Source organism: Anguilla anguilla, chromosome 9 (genome assembly GCF_013347855.1).
Source record: "Anguilla anguilla isolate fAngAng1 chromosome 9, fAngAng1.pri, whole genome shotgun sequence".
In the NCBI taxonomy this organism is placed as follows: Eukaryota; Metazoa; Chordata; class Actinopteri; order Anguilliformes; family Anguillidae; genus Anguilla; species Anguilla anguilla.
In genome coordinates this window covers 19,682,354-19,709,426 of record NC_049209.1, presented here as the reverse complement: position 1 = coordinate 19,709,426, position 27,073 = coordinate 19,682,354, and the positions used below count along the sequence as shown (strand labels likewise).

Sequence of the window (27,073 nt, the reverse complement as noted above, 5' to 3'; positions counted from 1 at the left end):
CGTTGCAGGAGAACCCTTACGTGATGCTGCGGCCGAACCACCAGGAGCTGGAGGGGAACGAGCGCTACGAGGGCTTCTGCGTGGACATGCTGCGAGAGCTGGCCGACATCCTCAAGTTCAACTACCACATCCAGCTGGTGGGCGACGGCCTGTACGGCGTGCCGGGGGCCAACGGCACATGGACCGGCATGGTGGGAGAGCTCATCTCCCGGGTGAGGCCCCCCCCCACGAGCCGCCAACCACATCCGTTAGCTGGCCAGACGGCTTTCACACAGAGTTAGCAAAAGTGCCAGTGGCCAAAAAAACAGTACTGTGCTGTCCCTCAGGGGGAGGGAGACAAGACTGAGTGCCCTTTATGTGCTTTATACTGTTGTGTGCAGCGAGCTTTGCGAGCTATGTTCACTGCTAACTTTCAAGTGAAGGGTTTTTTTTATGACTCTCATATGCTGTGAGCACGATTCAGCAAATTCAGCAGGGATTGAAGATGAAAACCACACACTGCAATACTCAGCTTAAGAGTTGGCATAACTGCGTGGATATTTATGTCTCTGCAACAGTTATTTATTTATTTATTTATTTATTTATTTATCTATCTGTCTATCTATCTATTTATTTATTTATTTTATTTATTTATCTATTTATTTATTTGAATTTTTTGTCCCAATTTTGAGTCCTCGTTTGTGCCAGTTAAGTTAATGCTATACTACCGTTACACCAGGAACACTGCAGCTGAAGTGCATGCACTCTACAGCCAATGCCCAATTTATAACCTACAATCCGCACAGTAGTGCAGGAGACAGCTAACGTCAGTCAGAGGTGAGTGTATCTCTCAACCAGTAGCCTGTGGGGACCTGCCATACTGTTCAGAAACCATTGTCGTGGTAACCCATCGAACCCAGTCCTACTTAAATCCCCCTTCCCCTAATGAGTTGGGGGTAGTCGTGCGACTGTCCTGCTGCTGTAAGCCCTTGGTCGCTGTCATATTTGGTGACATAACTGAGACTAAGCCTGGCCAACAGTTTAAAACAAAAATATTTTTTCTTCACAAAACAGGGGAAAAAAAGCTTGGTGAGTTCAACCGCCACTAAAACTAACTTGCCAGTTGAATGTGTGTACAAAAGTGTAATGCTTAACACAAATGTTAATTACAAATGCTGGTTGAATAGAGGCCCAAGTCACAAACCTGTAACTGCCAGGCCCAGTCTGTCCCTGTGATGACTACCATTAGCGACTGAGACGCTCGCAGAGCCTAACTGCACTCTTTTTTTTTTAAGTGATTCTTGTACAGCCAGCAGTGATTGGATGGAATGCATATGTCATCAGGCACAACAATGGATGTGCAAATGGCTCTGGGTCACTGCATGGCTGCAGACAATGCTCTTGAGATTCTGTGCTTTTTCCCCCCCTTGTTGAAGGTAATGATGTGCCTGGCCAGTTTGGGTGATGGCGCGTTCTTATGTGAAAGAGGCATTGTGCTGCAATCACGGCGGTGTCCCACCATGCATTGTGCCGGCCTGGAAAAAAGGCATCGATTTAAATGAGAAAAAATCACTGTCTGGAGGCCTGTGCCTGCACACCACAAAAAAACACAAATCCATTCTCCGTGCCGGACAGTGCTGCAGGGCATCAAGATGTGTGACCTATCAGGAAATGGGGGGAATGTATCATCTTGGCCCTCGAATGTACTCATTTTGGAAGCTGGAACCATTTTAGGATGTTAACTTTAGAGGTGGCGATATTAATTCTGTAATCTAAAGTAAAGATCACCTTTCCGTGCTTGACCTTGCATTCAGCAGAGTGCTGGCATACTGTAAATGTACGGCAAGGCAGCACACATTTAAGAGTGGCCTTGCAGCACTGTATCTCATTATTGTCTCTGGAGAGCTGGGTGTAGTGAGGGACAGAGCCAAGGGGAAGGGCACATAGGTACAAAGTTGCAATATTTCAACTTCCTAGCACCACTTATGCCAGTTGCTAGGGCCAGACAATCAGTTTAGAATATGAAATAGCATACTTAAAAAGGCAGTCAACTGCCTACTGTACAAAAAAAAGGCAAATTACTGTTTTAGAAAAATACCTCCTCTTGCTTGAGTACAGTATTCCCTCTTTTTTCCTCTGTCCTGTGTGCCCATAGTCTGGAATTGTAAAATAACCTTTCACTTGGAAGTTCACAATTGCTCTATCTTTCAAGTACTTTTCAAAGTTTTAGCACAACTCCTGTTGCTATCTGCATGGTTCTTTTCAGTTTTAAGCATGAGGATAAAAATCATGGAAGATCTTCTTGTGCAGAGTTAATCTCAAGGTTTCAAACCCTGAAAATAATTAGTTAAGCAGATTTGACAATAATGTGTGCTGACAGGGGTATAATAGAACACCTTTCCCCCCAAGTATTGGTATACAAAAAAGAATTTTGGAGTCATAATGCTAATGGATTAGTTGCCATGGTGACTAGAGGCTGCTGCAGGGGAACCAGTAGGTCTGTAATACTGACTCTACCAAGGTGGGGAATCTCCTAGTCTCCTTTGTGCACAGATTGCCATCTTATCAGTTCATCATGCAAAGTCATTTTTTGTAGTGACATATATTCATAAACTCAGTGACTCAATGACCTCACAAGCTTCCTTGACAAATTTGCCCCTTTCTCTGAGCCACGCAATGCCATTATCAACCAATATCAATTATCCATTACATTACATTACATTTATTTGACAGACGCTTTTATCCAAAGCGACGTACAAAAAGTGCAGTTCATAGTCATAGACAACTGCTAAACACAGGTTCAGTAAGATACAATACTTATTTTGTACAGCTATTTCTAGCCAAGAATACAGTTTAGTTCACACAGTGAACACTATTCAGACCTAACCTCTGCAAAGCCAACTAGGCATAAGAATAAGCTACAGTATTAGGACAAATACAAATTACCAAAAAGTGCTGGGATGGGGCAACATGTAACAAGTGTCATGAAAAAGGGGGGGGGATTTATATACAGCGTGGTGGTGGTTAGTCTAGGTATAGTCTGAAGAGATGAGTCTTCAGGCCACGGCGGAAGATGGGTAGTGAGGGAGAGGTTCGGAGAGGGACGGGGAGTTCGAACTGTTCCACCACTGGGGAGCTAGGGTGGAGAAGCTCTGTGATCCCTTTGGTCGGGTGGGAGGGGTTACAAGGCGCATCCCTTTCTAGTCAGCCATATTCTGAAGTTTTCAAGTCTTTTCTAGTCTGAAAACCTTAGTTTTTTGGATTTGATGAATCTAAGAGAGAGTTAGTACTGTACAAAGACTTGGCATAGGAAGAAGTGGTCTGAGCTCTATGACCCCCTCCCTCTCTAGATCCCCTGCCACCAAGATTGTGCTAACCAGATTATACAGTCCAGTGCCTGCACTCATCCACAGATCCCGCTGCTACCGAATTTCAGTCTGCTCTCCAAATTCTGAACTCACAGGTTCCGAGGGCTCAGCTAACTGGGAGGCATATCAATCCGTTTGACACCCACTAGTGTAATATGGGTGAAGAGAATTTTTGATATGCAGAAAATTTATGTCCTTGCTAAGCTTTTCCCATTTCAGTAAAAATATTATTTTTTTTAAAAAAACAGGACTTGTAGGTGATTTATTTCAGACATCTTTGGCAGTTCATTTTCTGTGGCATATTACACAAGGTCATTGGGAAAGTGTTCATAAATAAAAGGCTGATTTTGCCCAGTTTGAAAAAAAAGCCTTTCTTTCCTTAAATTTCTGCTAAGAAAGGATCTCAAATGGAGGGTATTGGAGTTCTTTATATCTGTCTTAATTTACATTACATTACATTACATTCATTTGGCAGACGCTTTTTTCCAAAGCGACGTACAATAAAAAAAAGTGCATTTTCATGATCGTAGACAACTGCTGAACACGGGTTCAGTAAGGTACAATTACTTATTTTGTACAGCTATTTATAGCCGAGAACAATGAACACTATTCTGGTCTAACATCTGCAAAGCCAACTAGGCAGAAGAATAAGCTACAGTATTAGGACAAATACAAATTACCAAGAAGTGCAGGGATGGGGCAACATGTAACAAGTGACAGGAAAAAGGTTTTTTTTTATTTTTTATACAGCGTGGTGGTGGTTAGTCTAGGTATAGTCTGAAGAGATGAGTCTTCAGGCCACGGCGGAAGATGGATAGTGAGGGGGAGGTTCGGAGAGGGACGGGGAGTTCGTTCCACCACTGGGGAGCTAGGGTGGAGAAGCTCTGTGATCCCTTTGGGCGGGTGGGAGGGGTTAATTTTTCAGGTTAATGGAGGTTAAAACCCTTAAGAAATGCAGAGGTTGCGCAGAGGCAACCCTTAAGAAACGCAGAGGCAAAAAAAAATATTCATTAGAGCACTTGGTTTCAGAATTTTTTAGGATTTAGTTAAAAAAGTTATAAGGTTCGTCTCTCTTAATTATTTTCCCTCATTTAGCATCCTCTGTTTCAGAGCTGATTAATATTGCGAAGATTAGACTCATTCACCAAATTTCTAATTGTTATAATTTATTCATTTAAGATGTTCTTTTTTTTTTGCATTGACTTCTCCTGTTTAAACAGGTGACAATCCATTTCCCCGCACAAAGCTAATGAACAACCAAATTTTTTTTTTTTTTTTTTGAGCTGCTCATTAAATGGACCATGATGCATTTTCTGGCAACCTCATACCAGTATGAAAGGATGTGTCACAATGAGATCACCAAATTCATCATTCGGCATAAGGAATGGTGTTTTTTTATTATCAATTTCCTTCTGTTTTGCTCCAATACAACAGTATTATGAAATATTACGGCATAGCTGGGCAAAATGGTGGCAGGCGATCAAAATGAACATACAATCATGAACAGCTGCATTTGGCAGTGAATGTTTTTAAAGATATTATGACACATTAATGAATGTCTGTGATTGCAGGAGATGCTTTGCTGTATTGAGTTTGCTATTCCTTCAGCACCTCAGAGGGCTGCAGGAGCATGGAGAACATCCACCCTACTCACAGGCATGACAGCAGCTGCAGTTTGTTGCAAATCAGGCTGGTTTTGCATAATCAATAGATTTTTCTTTATGAAGCCACGGGGAGTACATTTGTGAGGCTGGTTTTGGCAGGAAATTGGGTTAGCTGCTCTTCTGTGGTTTAATGCCTTGCTTTTTTGGTCGTTTTCGGTTGCTTAAATGTTTCTGTTTCAGTTGTGAGTGTATTTCCTATGGAATCCAGAAGCAGGGCAGGTGCTGGTCTTCTCGTGGCTCTGTTGCGATCTTGCCTTTGTCTTTGGAGCTCACTCCCAAAACCGTGCCGCAAGATGTCATATGGGCTGAAAACAATGGCTAATCAATGAAAATGTTGCTAGATTTTGGGTCTGCACCCAGCACATTGGATTTGAATGAATATGAGGATAGGTGCCAACTGTCAGCTTTAACTGAAGAGCATTTGCATCCATATTGGGTGATCCATGTAGGTATAACAGCTCGTTTTATGCACAGTCTCCCATTTTAGAGGGAGCAAAAATAATTGGACAAATGTAATCTCAAATAAAGTTGTCTTATTTTGTACTTGGTCACAAATCCTTTTGCATTCAATGACTGACTAATGTCTGTAACCCATAGACATCACTAGACGCTGGGTATCTTCCCTGGTGATACTCTGCCAGGCCTGTATTGCGGCCATCTTCTGTTCCTGTTTGTTTCTGGGGCATTTTGCCTTCGGCCTCAATTGGAGGATGGGTGATTGATTTAGCGAGTCAAGAACATTCCACTCTTTGGCCCTGGAAAAACTCCTTGGTTGCTTCGGTGTAGTCTATATTTCATTTTAAGTAATCATTGTGTTTTTATGTTTTTAACTGCAATTTTATTGTCTTTTATGTCTGTGTAAATCACTGTGAATTGCCACTGTGTTTGAAAGGTGCTGTATAAATAAACTTGCCTTGCCTAGCAGTATGTTTGGGGCCAATTTTCTGCTGCAAGTGCACCAACCAGTGAGTTTTGAGACATGTGGTTGGATCTGAGCAGATAAGATGTTTCTGTACAATTCAGAATTCATCCTGCAGCTGCAGTTATTAGTGACATCATCAATGAAGACAAGTGAGCCGATTACAGTGGTAGCCATATAAAATCACGAGTAGTTCCTTTCTTTCACCACACCTTTCTCTTTATATCTCTTTGGTACATGTGCATACTCATCTAATCTGCCCATGAGCCTGTTCCTAACTCGTACCAGTTGTTGGCATCTTGAGGTGAACCTTCTGAGGTTATGTTGGTGTAGTCTGCTCTTTATTTTAGTCCTTGACACCTCTATGTCTACATTCTGGAGAGTGTTCGTAAGCAGTTCAATAGTTGAATAGGGGTTTTTCTTTACAATTGAAAATATTCTTTGGTGATCTACTACAGGGGTCTTCCGAGGTCAATTAGGTCATTTGCTATTCCTGAGCTCACCAGTGCGCTCTTGCTTCCTATCAATGAATGAAGCAGTTGATTTTAACACACGCAATGTCTCTGACCGATTAATTCTTATTTTTAAATTTAATGATGGCATGCTTTTCTGTAATTGACACTTAATGGTCCTCCAGCTGAGAGACAACAACAACAGACTTAAAATGCAAATGCTGCACCTAGACTCAACTGTTGACATTTTGCTAGCCAATTGTCCAATTATATATATACATATACATATACATTCACTGGTCACTTTATTAGGTACACCTTGCTAGTACCGGGTTGGACCCCCTTTTTCCTTCAGAACTGCTTCAAGGTTTGACGTGTTGTGCATTCAGAGATGCTCTTCTGCACACCTGGGTTGTAACAAGTGGTTGTTTGAGTTACTGTTGCCTTTCTCTCAGCTTGAACCAGTCTGGCCATTCTCCTCTGACCTCTGCCAGCAACAAGGCATTTTCGCCCAGAGAACTGCCTCTCACTGGATATTTTCTCTTTTTTGGACCATTCTCTGTAAACCCTAGAGATGGTTGTGCGTGAAAATAGCACAATAGATCATAAGTTTCTGAAATACTCAAACCAGCCCATCTGGCACCAACAACCATGCCATGTTCAAAGTCACTTAAATCACCTTTCTTCCCAATTCTGATGCTTGGTTTGACAAACAGCAGATCGTCTTGACCATGTCCACATGCCTAAATGCATTGAGTTGCTGCCATGTGATTGGCTGATTAGATATTTGCGTTAACGAGCAGTTGAACAGGTGTACCTAATGAAGTGACCGGTGAGTGTATATATACACATATATATATATATATATATATATATATATATATATATAGATAGATAGATGGATAGATGGATAGATAGATAGATATGTTGGGAGGCTTACCAACTGGGATTAGGGCGGCGTCATTTCAGGTAGGCAAACAAAAAAGTTCTGACAAAGGAGAAGAAAAGGTGTGAATTAAGAAAGGAGGTGAAAATGAAGTGTTAAAATGCTCCTAAGAAGGTCTGAGAGCCTGCTGCTAATAACAGAGCTGCACAGCGCAACACATATCCCTGATTGTTTTTCACCATGCAGCAGCTGTTGACATTCGGTAATATTATTATTATTATTATTATTATTAATTTGCTTGGCAGGAGCTCTTTTTTCAGGTTGTCTTGGATCGCCTATATTCCGGTATTACAGTATGTGTTTACAATTGTCCGCCCAGCCACACCGCTGCTTTGGGAAAGAGGGGAACATACTGCCTGGAAAAGGCGTTGGTTGTCAGTGAAAAACAATACGGATGAAGGTTCTACGACCTTTTTTTTTCCTATTCGCAGCGGAAAGTACACCTGGGGCGGTACGTTTCTCTGGCAAAGTACGTCTTAGCTGTACTCCTCCGGGAGTTCTCCTCAGACAACAGAAATGTCCGTGAAAGAAAAAAAAAAAGAAAAGGACCTGTACAACTTCAGCTTGTTTACCTCGTTGCCCTTGGATCTTGACAGAGGCACACGATAAACCCTCGCGTTCACGAAGGCCCTGTCACCACAGGGAGAAAGCGCGAAGTGTAAAATACCGCCGGCGGAGCTTGAGTGGGACGAGGCCGCTGGTGGAACCTGGTAGATCTTCAGAAACGTCTGTCTGTGGCCTCACAGAGCGGAGGAATGTGCAGTCTTTTCTTAACAGTTACATTTTCCTTATTATTGTTAGCCCCGCGGTATCCTGCGATATTAATTAAATGATTTGTCCTGAATTTATCCTGCAGATGAAATGGGTAATAGCGTATTTAATAAATCTAAGCTCTGCAAGTTGCCACAGATAAGGGTGTCTGCTAACAAATTAATAGTGAATTAATTGCACTTAAATATACCGTTTTTATTTGCCTTTTTCTTACATTCTGTTCAATCCCCTTGTCTTAAGATAAATAGCCTAGCCAGTATAAAGTCCTTTGTCTGTTGTTGGTGTAAAATATGTTCCAATAATCCAGTTCAGCAAGGCTGGTTTCCAGCCAATTGATCAGGCACTGGGGAAGCACCATCAGCTAATGGGTAGCAGGGCTCCAAGCGTGCTCACTGCAGTTCAGAGGCACACTGAAGATTTGCTCAGTGAGTAGTGAGGGGCTTTCTCAGTAAAGGCCCTCACCGTAAGCGCTCCCCTCATGCCCAAAATATTTCCGGAGAAAGATTCAGCCCTCTCATAATAGCTTTCATAATGCTACAGGTAGGGTAAGTGCCAGTCAGATAGGGTTCCTTGGGTTATTACTTCATTAGCGTTTTCCCAAATACCCGTCGGGCACCCACAGACCAGCAGTCCTCGTGACTGAGAGATATGCCTCTCCTCCAATCGGCTCCTTAGCTCCCCTGTGAGAGCCTGCAGCCGTAGAGTGGAAAAGAGCCACTGCCTCGCGTGTGAACGCATGACAGGAAGGACCACGGCTCAGCTGCAGTGCTCCCTGCGGGGCGCGCGGGTGACACAATTGGAGCTCCCCGAATGCTTTGGGCTCGCCGTCCTGCTCAGCACTGCATCCTTAAAGGAAGCTTGTCCTCCATTGCCGCCTTCCCTCGTTTGCTGGCGCTGTGGCGCATTGCGTTCTTCGTGTGCCAGGGCGTATTTTGAAGGACAAATGCCAGGACGAGGCGGAGCACTTCCGTTAGCGGAGCCCTTCGATTGGCTGGGTCTGGCCGCAGCGCAGCTTTCAGCATGACAGCGTCATTCCGTTGGACCTGCTCTCCCTTGCTCCCATTGCTGTTCTGCTCTGTAGAGGAAACAGGTCCTGAATTAATAAAACAGCAGACTGTGTTAGTCTTTAAGGACTCCCAAGAACATTCCCTAAAAAAGATGCGCGGTTTATCTTACTATTATAAATTAACATATATACCAGAAAAAGTCCTAAATAAACCCCAGAGACAGAGTCTAATCGGTCATACCATACCTAAATGATTAAATTGTTGGTAAACTACGGTGGCCGACAAGGGCAAACGCGCTACAGTGGCCCAAAACATTTCCATTACAAGAAATATGCTGCAGCTTCAGAAACAATGCCAATTCAAAAACACAAACGAAAATCCAGAACAAGTACAACAACAGAAACGTGCTGCAAATGAAAGAAACATGCTGCAGAAAGGCAAAACAAACACATTAACAGCAAACACGCTGCAAATACAGAAACGGAAAAAAAAAAAAATTAAAGAGGCAACATAAAAAGGTAGCCTACGTATTCTTTTTTACATTTGGCCTTAGTCTTTTACAATATTATAAAAGAGCAACAGATTTACGTAGCTAGTGTTGGCATGATGGAGACTTTGACTTCTACAGGACGTTGCTAGCGACAACATTGTGTGCCAGGTGGACTTGCATCTAACTCTAGCTAACGTTATCCGTAGTGGTAGCTTACTACTTTCCGGGAGACCTGAGTGTTTTGACTGCATTTAGTTTTCTCTCCTCTACATCGTCTCCACATATGATAGGATATTTAATTGATCAGCGAGGGGACATTCCATAAGGGGAAGGTGGGAAGGGAAAGCACAACACATAAAACACTAGTTAAACACCCATATAGGTTACTGAAAAGTAGAGCACTTTTTTAAACTCTTACTTAAATAGTTAGGAAAACAAAATATCCACTTTCTCTGACGTAACCTCGCCCACCTTGCAAACTCTCCTCTTTTTTTCGCAGATGTACTGTCCATTCTGTGGATCCGACAGCTTCCCCTGACTTTTGTTGTATGTGTGGCAGAAACATCAGATTTCAGTGTTCTACTTTTCAGTAACTTAACTTGCATTTGTTTTCGGAGTTTGTGTGTTTTTGATTTTGCATCGTTTCTGTATTTGCGTTTGCCCTTTGCGTGTTTGCTGTTAATGTATTTGTTTTGGCTTTCTGCAGCACGTTTTTTCATTTGGAGCACGTTTCCGCTGTTGTATTTGTATTGGATTTTCGTATGTGTTTTTAAATTGGCATCGTTTCTGAAGCTGCAGCACGTTTCTCCTAATGGAAATGTTTTGGGCCGTTGTAGCGCGTTTGCCCTTGGCGGCCACCGTAGCAAACTGCCAGATAAATGAAAGGCCACCCACGGACAGTCTTTATTTCTGTCTATTCCGAATAACACAGTTCTTTGTGTCTGTGAGGACTTGAAAATGTATTGTTGCCAATATATACAACAGATGTTGTGTTTTGTTTATTGTTAAAGTGTTGTGATTAATAATAGACAAAATTCCCCAGTCTGGTTATTGTTCCCTCGTAGTTCAGAGTAGATTTTTTTTTTGGGTGTTATCTGCCATAACTTTTCAGCTTCCTGCATGTAGGCTGTTAGTTTTGTTCCCCTGTGCACATATTGCTTTGTCAAAGTCAGCATAAACTGGCCTTTGTTTCCAGAAAAATATCTCAACTCAAATGCGTGCCAATAATGGCTTTATGCATCACTTTTTGAATGTTACCAAGTGTGCCCTTCAAAATGAAAAAACACCAGCTCACCTTACCTGACTTTTCTTTGTTTTATGTGAGGTTTTCGGGAACATTTCACTTTTAACTCAGTTCAAATAAAGCTCTCAGGAAGTGCCTGGTTGACCATACTGTCTTGTGAAAGCCCAGCATGTCCAACCAAAACCTCATTATCTGAGCTGATCCTCTGTTTGCAATATAGAACCTGTGTTGTGGCTCTTTGACCATTGACCCTTTTGTGCTTGTTCCAGAAAGCCGACCTGGCCGTGGCTGGACTGACCATCACTGCAGAGAGGGAGAAGGTCATCGATTTCTCCAAGCCCTACATGAGCCTGGGCATCAGCATCCTGTACAGAGTTCACCTGGTGAGGAGCTAAGCCAGCCAGGGCAGAGCGTGGTGGGGGCGGGGGGTGTTACTGCAGGGGCTGTAGTCACCGTTAGGCTGTGTCCCCTGGCCTTGCGGTGACATGGCCACCTGACAAATGTGCTGCCTCCAGTCCCAGTTCTGGCCTCTATAAAATGGCAACCTGCACCCAATTCACACCAGTAACACCCAGGACACAATGCCAGGGGAGGTGTTGGAAATCCAATAACTCTTTATTTTTTAAGGTCAGTGAATCGTCAATCAAAGCCCTTCTCCAAAACCAGAGGCACCCCGTCGATCTTTCTTATCAGCCGATTGGTTCGACAGAGCGGTTTTGGCTCACCGTGCACAAACATTATTGTAACGCCCCAATGGAGCATTTACCAAGGCCCCCCAACACACACTAGCGCGCTCGGCACCCTTTAACTAACTGGGTCCTGGTGAGCGAGGTGCTAACAGATATTGCTGTGCGCTGCCTCGATGGCTGAACAGCTGGGAGAATCGATCGAAGCCGGTGGGGAGTTCGCTGGTATTACCTCTGCACCTGCTCTTATAGTGCTGGGGTCTCTGCAAGGCAATGTAGAGCAGGGAAGCCCACACTGTATCGGGCCATACAGCCATGACACATTCATTCCAAACTCCTACACATCTGCAAACTAACACACACAACTCTCCAAACCCCCACGCACAGCTCTGTTACAACTCTGTTAACACACACAACTCTGTTACATTCACTCCAGACTCCACACATCTGCAAACTAACACACACAGCTCTATTACAACTGTGTTAACATACACGACCCTGTTACATCCATTCCAAACGCAGCACATCTGCAAATCAGCACAAACAACTATGTTGCACCCACTGCAAACTCCCACGCATCTGCAAACTTCATTTCTTTTACTTTTGTTTCATTCAATCATTCAACCAAGTTGCAACAGAACAACATCACATAAAACAAGTACAAATAGATCTAAATCAGATTGTTTTAATGACAGCATTGGGTCCATCTTTAGTTTATGTTGTAAGATATTCCACGTGTATGGGGCCCTGAAGTAGAATGCAGATCAAAGTGGATTAGAGTGAACGGTGGAAACCAGCCAGTCCTGGGAACATGTGTGATATGTGGTGGTATTCCATCCAGACCAGATGGGAGGATAAATAGCAGTCTGAGCAAGGCTTTATAAAAAAAAAAAAAACATACCATTAATGGTCACGCTTTTTTTTTGACAGAGAGGACCAGGCAAACTATCAGATGGGATACAGTGATGGGTTCTGTAGCTGTTACCTGTCCTAAATCTGAGAGCGGAGTGATAGACATCATAGCATCTAACGGCTTAAGGGTTGTAGCAGTTGCATGTCTGTACAATATGTCACTGTAGTGTAAAACACTGCTTCAATTCGCCTCTTTCTGCGTGACATGAATTTTGTGTCTATACAGGTAGCTGAGCTTTAATCACTACTTCCTTGTTAAAGTATAAATGTAAATTTTGAAAGTGAGTTTGACGTCTATCCGAATACCATGGTATCTTTAGTAGGGGACCCTTTCAATGAGCATACCAGTTAATGAGCAGTTGTGGAGGTTAATGTAGTCAATTGCCCTAGCTCTAGACACATCCGCTCCAAACTCCACACATAAGCAAACTAACACACACAACTCCACTCCAAACTCCCACAAATCGGCAAAGTAATGTGCACAGATCTGTCACGTCCGCTCCTGAGTTTGAAACAGTAATCTATCTTGCTTCCAACCAGCTCTGGCTTCATACAGCTGAATTGATTGCGATTGCATTGGATTAGGTCCAATGCACAATAATGACAGGCCTGTCTTTATTAAAGCATCTCCGCTGTGTGCTGTGTGTCAGACTTCTAATGTATCCAGCCCTTCTGCCCCCTTACATCACCCCCTCCAGTCAGCAGCTACTGGCTGTTGGAGCAGAGGTCAGGGGCCGCTCTGCTAATCGCCTGCACTATGAACATGAAAGTTTCCTCTGGCCTCTCTGGCAACAGACAGCCTGTAAGCATACTCTACTACCAAGGAGTGAGTGAGTGAGTGAGTGAGTGAGTGAGTGAGTGAGTGAGTGAGTGAGTGAGTGAGTGAGTGAGTGAGTGAGTGAGTGAGTGAGTGAGTGAGTGAGTGAGTGAGTGAGTGAGTGAGTGAGTGAGTGAGTGAGTGAGTGAGTGAGTGAGTGAGTGAGTGAGTGAGTGAGTGAGTGAGTGAGTGAGTGAGTGAGTGAGTGAGTGAGTGAGTGAGTGAGTGAGTGTGTGTGCATGTGTGCGTGTATATGAGTGTGTGTGTGCACGCGTGTATGAGTGTGTGTGCGTGCGCGTGTGTATGAGTGTGTGTGTGTGCGCGCGTGTATGCGTGTGTGTGTGTGTGCACGTGTGTATGAGTGTGTGTGCGCGCGTGTATGAATGTGTGTGTGTGTGCGCATGTGTATGAGCGTGTGTGTGTGCGTGTGTGTGTTTGCGCGCGTGTATGAGTGTGTCTGTGTGTGCATGTGTGCGTGTCTGTGTGTGCGCGCGTGTATGAGTGTGTCTGTGTGTGCATGTGTGCGTGTCTGTGTGTGCGCGCGTGTATGAGTGTGTGTGTGCATGTGTGCGTGTGTATGTGTGTGTGTGTGTGCGCGCGCGCGTGTATGAGTGTGTGTGTGTGCATGTGTGCGTGTGTATGAGTGTGTGTGTGTGTGCATGTGTATGTATGAGTGTGTGTGTGTGTGCGCACGTGTATGAGTGTGTGTGTGTGCATGTGTGCGTGTGTATGTGTGTATGAGTGTGTGTGTGTGCGTGTGTGTGCGTGTGTATGAGTGTGTGTGTGTGTATGAGTGTGTGTGTGCGTGCGTGTGTATGAGTGTGTGTGTGTGCGTGCGTGTATGAGTGTGTGTGTGTGCGTGTGTATGAGTGTGTGTGTGTGTGTGTGTATGAGTGTGTGTGTGCGTGCGTGTGTATGAGTGTGTGTGTGTGCGTGCGTGTATGAGTGTGTGTGTGTGCGTGTGTGTGCGTGTGTATGAGTGTGTGTGTGTGTATGAGTGTGTGTGTATGAGTGTGTGTGTGCGTGCGTGTGTGTGTATGAGTGTGTGTGTGTGCGTGCGTGTATGAGTGTGTGTGTGTGCATGTGTGCATGTGTGTGTATGTGTGTGCGTGTATGAGTGTGTGTGTATGAGTGTGTGTGTGCGTGCGTGTGTATGAGTGTGTGTGTGCGCGTGCGTGTATGAGTGTGTGTGTGTGTGCATGTGTGCGTGTATGTGCGTGCGTGTATGAGTGTGGTGTGCGTGCCTGTGTATGAGTGTGTGTGTGTGTGCGTGCGTGTATGAGTGTGTGTGTGTGTGTGTGCGTGCGTGTATGAGTGTGTGTGTGTGCATGTGTGTGTCATGTGCAGGAGAGAGCTGTACTGCTTCAGGGCATGCCTCTCGTAGCCCTTACCTCCAGGGCATAGAGCTGCTGCCCCTCAAAACTCACTCAAGCCTCTCCTCTGTTCAGCTGGAATAAAAATAGGTATGTAGGCAATAGGTATGCTGATCTGCACCTTCACTGGCTGCAGTGCATATTGTTGGACAGTTACCCATTAAGAAGTGGAGCAGGAATGTCAACCTTGTTTTTCCACATTGGCTTAAATGTTTAATTGATTGATTGATTGACTGACTGACAAACCTTCTAACTGGCTGAATGACTGACTGGCAAGCAATGGGCATAGTTACAGCTTATGATTAGAGTTGCAGCATTTATATAAATCAAAATAATGACCAGGAATGGTAATAGTAATGCAGTAGTAGTAGCAGTAGCAGTAATACAATATCTTGGATAACTTAGAACGATTGAGACCATTGCATTGCAGTATCAAAGGTGCATAGATCAAATGAATTAAGTACCTGCATTCACAAAAGATCAATACTCAGTGTTTCTTAGTTAAGATGAGGCTAAAAGGCTTAAATGTTTCAGCATTTGAAGTGACTGAATGGCTTTTATATACGCAAGGCTGAAATTAAGAGCACAACCCCTCTCTATAAAAATGTTTATTACTTGTGGATTTGCTATACATTACGCACTCATTAATAGGTTACCTGAACATAGTGGCTCTGAGTGGATTGCCTCTCCAGTTAGTTGATGTGGTGAAGCTTTAGTGCAGGGGTCTGCAGCCCTGGTCCTGGATAGCCGGGAGCTCTGCTGCTTTTCGTTTTCTCCTTAAAATCAGCGCCCCGCGCAGAGCCAGATAGCCAGGTGAAGTGAGTGTAACGAACTGCTTTAATTAATTCATTAAGTGCAGAGCATCAACAGAAAACAACAGAGCTCGTGGGTCACCAGGAACAGGGTTGCCGACCCCTGCTGTACACTTGTAAGAGGTATATGGAAGTGTGCAGGACTACCATCAGCACATAACACCAATTCAGCGATGAAGGCAGAATGCTGAAACATTGGGATATTTTATCGTCCTCTCAACTGAAATGATGTTAGGTGTGGATCTTCATGAATGCAGCTGTGTGCATTACTCACAATTGTGATTTAGCACATTGTCTTTTTTAGCACTGTTTTTTAACTGTGTTCTTAATAGCCACTGTGGATACACTCGATGATAATGTCAGCAGAATGAGATTCATACAGTCTACTAAAGCACACTTACTGTGAGATAATTCTGCTTAGGTCCCTTGCTCAAGGGGATAACAACAGTCTCTCACCTGGGAATTGAACCTGCAACCTCTAAAAAGCCCAGTTCTTCTGCTTCTACTCTCCTGTCTGCGGCAGGGTGGTATTGCTTGCCATTGCGTGTCTGTGTCAGCTAGCGTGGTAATTTGGACATGCTGATATGGTCTCATATGAAAGTGCTTCTGAGGCATGTTCCTGGCACCAGCGAGGCCTGTCACAGCCTTGTCGTGTGCTTTCATCATCTGGCAGAGCCACGGCGAAATGTGTGATTGAGATCAGAGCAGCAGACTGCGGAGACGAGTTTTCCAGCGTAATAACCTCTTCGTCACTCTCCTTGAAAGATTGATACACCTCGGCTATAAATAAATAGATGTCTACATAAATAAATCTAGCAATAATTACGGAAATAAATGTAGAATTAAATACATGAATAATCTCTCTTACCCACGGGCACCCTATCTTGAGCTTTGAGCTTTCCTTTAACACGGAAAAGCTCACGCTTAAAATCTGGGGTGGAAAAAAAGACACAGCTTATCAAATGTCTCGGGCATATGGTAAGAACTGAAAATAAAACGGCTTCTCTCGTGAGAGACGTCTGCTCTTTGGCCGAATGAAATATAAAGCATTATATCATTTAATGGCATTGGCACGGGCACAACCTGCACTGAGGCACAGCTCTCACATAGTAAATTAGGGTTTCTATGAAAAGCTAGCTATTGATGTGAAAGGCTGTGGGTGGCATTAAGAGACTTTTAACACCATCTAGCCAAAAGCTTTCTGCACCTTTGGCAGTGATACAGAAAAAGATGCTGGCATTTGGTGTGCGACTGATGCAGCGCTTGGTGCTTAGCTTTTTGTTGTTGTTGTTGTTGTTGTTGTTGAAAATGGGTATTTCTGGGACATTTCATGACTCCCATAATGAGTAGAGTAGGCTGTCAATCCCTGACCCATTTGGACCAATCAGAAGACTGATCGGACCAAATGAAATTTAGGAACATGATGCCTGAATCCTTTACTTGAAATGGATCATCTGTTCGGAATATGTAGTAAAATAATGCTAAATAAATTTGTTTTCATAAAGTGAAGGCAACAGGAGGGCTTGATGAAATCACAATAGGCTTGATTGTGCCGATCCTGCAACAAACACACGTATACACATGCTGCATATGACCTAATCCTGAAGAAATGAAGAAGCTCAAGCTTCAGGAGTTCCTGTGAGTCTCCAGCAATTGGGTGGAGTAGCTTGAATGACACATCATGTGACTGAGGCTCATTCCAGCACCACCATGTAAGTATCACTGCATAACTGCCATGGAATATTTGAGGTTAGAAAACAGCCAGCACTTAAAATCAGAATCTTTTGGGTTTGTCCGTGGGGTTCAGTCCAGTGGTGGCTGTTGAGCTGATAATAGACAGGGCAGAACATTTCCTGTTGAATTGATCAATAGACAAATTAATTTACCAAATACTCAATACCGTCAGATATAGTCAGTTCTTGTCAATTAGGCAATTTAGGCAAGTAATATAATAATTTTTATTTGCGTCACAAAATCATGCAGCTTTTTTGACATTATTTATTTTTGGATATATGTATCAATCAATCAAATTTTATTTGTATAGCGTATTTTACAGCAGTTGTCACAATACGCTTTACAGACAACCCTGGCCTAAACCCCCACAGGAGCAAGCCTGAGGCAACAGTGGCAAAGAAAAACTCCCTGTGGCAGATGGGAAGAAACCTTGGAAGGAACCAGGCTCAAGGGGGAAACCCATCCTCCTCTGGTCGGCTCAGGGTGCTCTTCATTCTTCACACCCACGCTCAGAGAATATTCGTGGCAAAGATCTGCAATGTGCAGATTCTGTAAATTAAACAATCTTGAAGTGTAGTTTTTCTTTTCTTTGCTTTTATTGGAGGTTGTGCTGAAAGCTAGTGCAATAGTTAAGCGGTGATGTGTCTGTTTTCTTTAAGTACATAATTAAGGACTAAACCAGATTTTTCTATGTTGAACTCATTTAATCTCCCTAACATGGTGTGAAGAAATAAGATGTGTTCACTGTAGCTGGCAATGGATTATTCAGATCATTGGCACACTTGTTAATCAAGGAAAGTGAATGAAAAGGTAGTTGAGACCTTTCCTGCCCCGTCTGTTATCAGCTCAACCACCACCACTGTTGGAATCCACAGTTGGAGGCTGTGGACTTGAATCTATGGGAGGATATTGTTTGCTGGCCAGATCCAGCATACGACACTGCAGATTGTGTGTATATCTCAGCTATATATAATATCCACCAAAATAGGCTAAATGGATTCAGTCTTTTTCTTAATTTTGTTGTTTCTTTTATAACTTATATATATATATATATATATATATAAATAAAATGTGGAGACTCCAAAAGGACACTTGGTAACCAAATTATATTATGGGTCTTTAGAGGTGTAAAATTCTATGCATTGTATACTATATGCCTGTGGAAGAAGTGTGCTGAAAAATAGTTTGCTTTCCCCCTGCCTGTCATCCTCCCATTCCCTCCCCCCCCCTTTTTCCCCACCTCCCCATCCTTGCTCTCCCCTTGCAACTTCTTTTGGCAGCAGATCTGGAAGATTGTAGAAAATAAATACATTAGCTCTGTAGTTTACTAATCCTTTGATTGAGGTCAATTGAGTGAAGTTTTTGTCAAATACCCCACCCCCATCAACATATCAAAACAATCTCGATTCTCAGTATTCTCAAAATACTTTTATTATTATTATTCAGTATGTCTACTCTTTACTAAATAATAATTAAATTATTTTGAGAAGACACTCACTGATATGAAATAAGATCAATTCCTTCATTGAACACGCCCTCTGCTGTGGAATCAAAGATGTTTTCACTATCCTCCTCAGAAGTATTCAGTCAGACAAGTGATTCCTTCCAAGACATCCAAATGCTGAGTCTTCTGTTTAGACTTAGGCATTGCAAAATATTTTGTTGTAAAGGAAGCTTTGTAGGCACAGCGTCTCAAGAACGTAACATTTTCAGCACGCCCACTGAAAAAGTCGCAGGTCCCATTGGCTATACTGAGGGACTGCGTGGCCAGTACCGGTCAGAGAAGCTTATTGGTGGGCTCGTTTTGTTCCAGAGAATCCACACAAACCGGAGATAACGACATTATTTTGTACACAGTGCATTTAGCGTGTATGTGAAACAGACAATAATAATAAGAAAGTAATAGACATTCTATAAGGCTTCTCTGAGTTAGCACATTCTTGGGACTAAAAATGACTATGGATTTTGTTTGCTGAACTCTTTCTATGACAAGCACCCTAACTTTATCATGATTTCTGTTGTCTGTGGATTTCCAAAACCCCCAAATCTAGTTCTGCCTCTTCACATTACAAAATAAGGAACCATTGTCACAAGACATTGGCATTGTACAATAGTTAATAGAGGTAGAACTGTGAAATTCAACAGTTTTAAATGGTGTATCGTGTGACCAGATTGATTGAATCCACTATTACTTAAATAAAATTCAATGTGGTGTGTGAAGCATCATGGGACAATTCATTAGCAGTGCTATTCAAATATGAATGTGATGAACAGTTTGACAGGCTGGCTGATTATATGACTGATTGTCTGACTGATTGACTTATTGATTCATTCATTCATTGACTGACTAATGTAAAATACTCTCAGCAGGAAGTACAGTAATACAAGGAGGGGTTCCTCTTTTGCTAGCAGGTGAAAGCTACCTTTGTCACATCAGAGCAGGTGTACCACCTCTTTCATTCAGAAGTATGGGGCCAGTGCACATTCCTGCAAATTAGAGTCTTGATTGCCTGCTACCAGTACGTACAGCTGTCAGGATTGCAGACGTTTTACACTTCACTCCAATTATACCAATATGGTCGTGCATTAGAGCTACAATAAATAGTACATATATCCCGATGTTGGCCTAATTGTGGATCAATTAACCATCTCCCATAATGACACGCCAGTCTGGTGCCATTTACAGAAGATCTGATATGTCCATTAAATATGAGGTCACCTTCCTTTGCTTTGGGCTCTTTTGCTATCTCTGATATCGACAGAAAGAGGACTCAGTCAGTGGTTTATTCAGTGGAAAATGATCAATACTTATCCACATGCCTTTCAGTTTGTGTAACACAATGGAAATAGAAAGTCAATACACATTTCTGAAAGGAAACATAAATAACCAGGACAGAGTTTGTAATATTTTTTTTTTTTTGAGCATACTAAGCTGAACATCCCTTCACTGCAAAAATATATTTTCTTCAGGGGAAAGGAAGTGTTTTCACCGCTTGTCTCGGCTTTGAGAGGCATTAAAAGTAGGGTCAGTTGGCTGGAAGCTGCTCATTCAGTGTCCTTAGGGCAGTTGAGTAATAGTTTCCGCTGTGACCAACACTGGTCTTACTCTGTGTTTTCCTGGTTAGTTTTTACAGTTTAAATGAGGGTTTATTTGCTGCTTGGGGTGAGGGAGAGGCCTCAGATCCCTGAGCATGACTCTAACCTCAGTGCACTGCTTAGCTTCGCAGCGATAGCCCTCAGCCTTACTGAGAGCCTCTTTTGGCCTTCGTCCCTCTCACATGTCAGTAGGGCTGTGCACAGATGCTTTGTGATCGTCACATTTGTTGCTCAGGAGAGTTGTGTTTTTTTTCTTGTGGGACAGGACACGAACTTGGCAGGCTGTGTAAGTCATCTGGAACAATAGTTGCGAAGCTCAGCTGGTGAAATGCAGAGTGAGAAGGCTACTGGCAGTGTGCAAATGTGCACTCCCAAACTGATGGGATTTTTTCCTGGAGAATTAAGAAAAATAGGGTTAATAATTCATGACTAACACTGAGAAAAAGTTTTGTAATTTCTGTTAACCATGTGTATATTTGTGTCTTTATGTGTCTGTGTGTGCATGTGTATGCCTATGTGTATGGTTGTGTCTGTGTACATGTGTGTATGTGTGCCCGTGTGTGTGTGTGTGTGTGTGTGTGTGTGCGCGCGCGTGTGTGTGCGTGTGTGCGCGTGTGTGCGTGTGTTTCAGGCCCGCAGACCTGGGTACTTCTCCTTTCTGGACCCCTTCTCTCCTGGAGTCTGGCTCTTTATGCTGCTAGCCTACCTGGCAGTCAGCTGTGTTCTCTTCCTGGTGGCCAGGTGAGTCTGTAGCTCCACACTACCACCTGCTGGTATCTCCCAAGAACTGCCATGACATCCAGCTGCAATAGCAAACCACTTTACTGATACAGCATTCACATCAGTATTCAGTGTGACAGAATCTCTCCGTCTCTTCTTTTGTGCCTCTGCACCCTGTGTTGCCATTGAAGGTACAACTCAGATGACTTGTTTTCAGCTCACAAGGGTGTCTTGGAGATTAGTGGGTTAGGGCACAAGGGCAGGAGTCTTATTTGGTCATATCCTTTTCCCAGGGATGTACTCTAGACTGTAGCTCCATCTACTATCAGCAGCACAACATTGTCTGTCCCACAGTGCGGGCAGTGAGTCATAACTTATAAAAATGTGTCATAATTTTTACAAAAGGGAACATGCCGTTCATCATTTTAGGTTTGTTATACTGCCTACAGTCCATAGTGCATGTGGTACAGAGTCAAGCCTCATCTTGCACAATTAAAAGGTTTCAACTTCAACTATGAGTCCTGATAAAACTATTCTATCTATGAAAAATTCCACCTGTGTTATTTTGTTCTGCTGACAGAACATAATACTGTATGAAATAGAACTGAGCTAAATCTATCAGGAACACAAACAGGCCTGCCAACCAACTAACTTGTTGTTTTTCATCTATTTCTCACCTGCTGTTTGTCTACAGGCTGACGCCCTATGAGTGGTACAATCCCCACCCTTGTCTGAAGGGGCGCTGTAACCTGGTCATCAACCAGTACTCTCTGGGGAACAGTTTCTGGTTCCCTGTGGGGGGGTTCATGCAGCAGGGCTCCGCCATTGCCCCCCGCGCCCTGTCCACACGCTGCATCAGCGGGGTCTGGTGAGTACCCACACACACACACACACACATATACAATCACACACACACACACACAAATACACACATACAATCACACACACACACACACACACACATATACAGTCACACACACACACACACATACACACACATATACAATCACACACACACACACACATATACAGTCACACACACACACACATACATATATACAATCACACACACACATGCACATATACAATCACACACACACATACACATATACAATCACACACACACACACACACACACACATACACATACACATACACATATACAATCACACACACACACACATACACATGTACAAACACACACACACACATGTGAGGGAACTGACTGCGTGCGCGCTGAAGTTAGTCTCCACGGTGACGCTATGACTGCAGGTGGGCCTTCACCCTCATCATCATCTCCTCCTACACGGCCAACCTGGCAGCCTTCCTGACGGTGCAGAGGATGGAGGTGCCCATCGAGTCCGTGGACGACCTGGCCGACCAGACAGCCATCGAGTACGGCACCATGCACGGGGGCTCCACCATGACCTTCTTCCAGGTGACAGCCTATCAAAACACTTGCCAGAGCCCATCAAATCCCAGCATGCAACACACTCCAAGGACAGTACCTAGACCTTGGCCTCCCCGACTGCAAGAATGAATGCGCGCCTTATTAACATGCAGAATAACTCACACGTACGGATAAAAAAAGGTCATAATAAAAACCCACAGATAAGCACCACTTTTCCTGTTTTCCCCCTCTTCTTCTACCGGTAAGATTTTCTTATAATTCCTGTTATCGCTCTTTTTCTTTCTCCCCACACAAATGATCACAGCTCCCCTTCTCATTCTGTCTCATCAGCCTCTCAGCATCCCGCAGTCTAATGTGCTAAAGAGCAGCTCTCTTATCTCCCCGCCCCCGACTAAAAAAAAGCAAAGCAAACTATAAAAGGCACCTTGGAAGATGTGTATTTTTCAAATATACACTTAAGTCCAAAAATATTGGCACAGTGACACAATTTTAGTTCTTTTTTTTATTTTTTTTTTATTTTATTTTTTAGCTCTGCACTCGTGCACATTGGATTTGAAATAGAACATTGAGTATGAGGTTAAGACGCAAACTGTCAGCTTTCATTTTAAGGTGTTTAATTCCATATCGGGTATGTTTAAAAATATAATCATTACTCCCATATTCACGGATTTGCATTGACTGCCTTTTATGCGCCGACAGAGAATATATTGTAAGGTTTGATATTTTGTAAAATATGGTTTGTAATATATTATGAGTATGCCCAGGCATACATTCATTTTATACCCCCTATTATTTAATTTTTTGAACATATTTCTTAAGAAAAACTGAATATATAGTCAATTTTTATACTGTTGTCTGTTCTAAAAAATGCAAAATGCAACACCGCATGATTTTAGAGACTAAAAGAGACTTCTTTTTACAAGTGTGAACCTGGGGTCATTCGTCAGCTAGCTTTTTGCGATAGCTTTTCAGGCCCTGAGAAGTTTATTCAACATTCGCTTCCAGTCAAACATTCTGTGAAAATAATGTCAAAACATCGCAACGCAACAATTTTGCTTAATTGTATTTGAGTGCTGAATTATTTGTGTTGCAAGTAGCTGTGCTGTAAGTGGGGCGAACCACTCCAGGCCGTGCTGGCTGAATGAAAATAAAGCACTCCAGGACGGTTAAGGGCTCCCCTGCTTCCTCGGGGAAGCATCACACCACCCGGTCCTGGTTTATTTCCATAAGACTGCACAGCTCATCATGATTTACTGCATTCATATACGCTTTTGACAAATATGTGCATTAGAAAGGATGCATCGCTTCATTTGCGGATTAAATATTCTATCACATTTATATGGTGTATTGCTTTTTTTCCCACTGTAACATGGTAGCCCGTTTACTGCCATATGATATATTGCCACGCATAACTTTGATGTATTTTTATTAGAAAAAAAGGCTCATTTTACTCATTTACATATATGTCCATTTTTCACAGCCATACAGCGGCTTTCCCTCTTGTATGGTCTAATAGGCATATCTCCATACATGCCTTTTTTGTTCATATATAGCAAAAAATTATCCCCTTAATTCTTGTTTTCAAACACATTTACATAATTAGCTTTTATACGCAGGGGTTTGTTGTGGCCTTGTTCTAGCGTGTAATTGGTTGCTTTGTTCATTGCGTCTCCTGGGGCAGAACTCGCGGTACCAGACGTACCAGCGCATGTGGAACTTCATGCACTCCAAGCAGCCCAGCGTGTTTGTGAAGAGCACGGAGGAGGGCATCGCCCGCGTGCTCAACTCCAACTACGCCTACCTGCTGGAGAGCACCATGAACGAGTACTACCGCCAGCGCAACTGCAACCTCACCCAGATCGGCGGCCTGCTGGACACCAAGGGCTACGGCATCGGCATGCCGCTGGGTACCCCATAAACTGCCCCCTCGCAGAATTCTGGGAGCCAGTACATAACTTTGTTGTCCTCAAAGGAGGAATTTGGTTTTGCAGCAGAATCTTAACATTATACAAGAAAAGGGACTCTGTGAACAGTAACAAATAAATACAAACATAAACAAATGTATGCATATACACCTACATTTTGCTGGGCTCTATTTGGCAGCATCCCTGAGCACCCAACCCAAGTATTATGGGGATCAATTTCTCAAAGAAAAAACAGAAATGTAAGATAACTCGTACCCAAGGCTGTCTTATTTTTCAGTTTAAACATGTCTTTGTTCTCAGGGTCGGTTTACCGGGACGAATTTGACCTGGCCATCCTCAAACTTCAGGAGGAAAACCGCTTGGAAATCCTGAAGAGGAAGTGGTGGGAGGGGGGCAAATGCCCAAAAGAGGAGGACCACCGTGCCAAAGGTACAGTATGCACTCCAGCCCATCCTGCTCAGGGTGTCAGTTAACAGATTCATCTCGCAGGAGCGTGAAGGAAGATTTCTGGAAAATAAAATCAGTATTTCCAAAACAAACCTCAGGGAAAATGCTTGATTGCACAGAGCAAGCACAATCCAAATGAACTGCTCTTGGATGGCTGGCTTGGCCGTCTTCTCTTTGCGGCTAATTTTCTCGCCAAGCTACGCTTGGGGGTCCTGAGCCGCGGGAAAGCGATGAGCGAGCAGTGAGCTGGGCCTCTCTCTGTCTGTCTCTCACAGGTCTGGGGATGGAGAACATTGGCGGGATCTTTGTGGTTCTGGTGTGCGGCCTGCTGGTGGCCATCTTCATGGCGGTGCTGGAGTTCGCCTGGATGCTGCGGCAGACGCCTGGGACAGAGGTGAGAGAGGGCTGCGTCACCTGCATCTGCATAATCTCCTTCTCCCCGCCCTGATGCTCCCTTCACCCAGGAACCGCCAAATCCAACCCTCCACCCACCAACCCAAACCCCACAAACCCCACCTTCGCCAGCCCAACACACCACTGCTACGCTAGCAGACTGACCCCAGGCTGCCGCCCTCCCGCAAAACAACTCCCACACGCAGTTACATGGTGCCCTTTGGATCCGAGTGAAAACAGCAGCCCAACAAAATCCCCAGAAAAAATGCTCACAACCCACGAGTTAAAGTAAATCAACTTTACTGTGGCTTACTGTAACGAGCATCTGGCACACGAATATAAACAAACATGAAAATATTACCCATTAGCTTTTTTACTAATTCAACACTTGTAAATAATTAGTTATTTATCTATTAATGCAAATGTAAATTCAAAACGTACCCTGATTCTTGGCTGCATTTTTAAAAAATCAACCATTCTCAGGTGCAAATGATAATTTAAGAGCTGTTGACAGCAAAATATGGTTCTTGATTAAATCACTACACCTCTTCTCCAGACAAAAAGCACTTGGGAGATAACTTGGCAGCTGTTTTGCACACAAATGAAAACCACTGTTTGTAACACTCAAAGGTAAATTCACTGCAACATCTTAACGAAATGTAGACACAAAAGAAGGCTGTGTGGACTAATGTGTAGCACTGATACTTTACAGTGACACTGGCCTTGTATTAGTACACATTTTCTTTACTGAATACATATTCTGTCCTTAAGAAGCAATGGTAATTCATAAATACATAATGAGTCAAGATGAATTATTTCTCACAATTTCTCCCCATTACTCTCTGGACAGTAGGACAGCCAACCTTACATAGCAACTTGAGTAAAGAATCATACCTGAATTGGTTTACCATCATTATTTTTCAGTTACGATACACAGCATATACACAGACTAAGATGAGTTTTCAAAAAGTAACTCTCCACCAAGTGTTGTTAACCTCTGCTTTAGAAGATCTGGGTAAGCATTTTCAAAGACCGGAGTGAGGCTCTTAGGCAATCATCCTCTCAATAGGTAGGCTTACAGATAATAACACTATAAAATACAAGAATATAGATTTAGTCATTTATGTACCAATCAGACAGTTATCCTTATCCATTTATACATCTGGATATTTACTTAAAATTACCTTTTAAATATTGTACTTGAAACAGAAAATAACTTATTTTCCATAAAACAGTGAGTTCATGGATATTTTCCTTGTGTCTCTGTTATTGCGTTCTTTTTTATGAACATAATTTATCCATTTAATGTCGGCCAGTCATGTTTCCCACAATGAAGCACTGTGACTTGTTAAATAAACCTTTAAGTCTGAATAAAGTCCCATGACACTTGATTTTTTTTTTCTGGGGGGAACAGCAGCTCTGGAGCAATGGCAGCTTATCTACATGTGGGAAATGAATAAAATGCACAAAGCTCTTACGATGCCTGCTCTCTCCCATTTACACATCATAGAGGAAGAGAGTACCCATAAGTTTAGCATGGGCTAATTTCAAGTTTTTAGCTACTGAGTGTGCCTCCTTATCCCACATTCCTAATCTTCATGAGCCTTACCGCCAATTTCATTTCACTCCGAACAGAGACATTGTCCTGGTCAGAGTGCAGCATCTAGTCAATTAAAAATTACGGGAAATTCCAATTTCCTTAGCTCAGTAATTGAAGCAGCATAATTTCATCATGTTATTGATATGCTAAATGCAGGTGAAACTAGAATTGATTTAATAAAGCGGGCACGTTGATGTATCCTGAAAAACGAATACCCTAAAAAAAAACAAAATGGTTACACTCCTACACCTTAAACCCTCACAAACACATTCTAACACAAGACAATAAGAGTGTTTATTAAGAAGAAC

General features: G+C 43.0%; 1 pseudogene; it reads left to right on the top strand.

The window, feature by feature from the left end:
* Nucleotides 1–27,073, top strand: part of LOC118235721 — a 308,484-nt pseudogene that overhangs the window by 276,295 nt on the left and 5,116 nt on the right.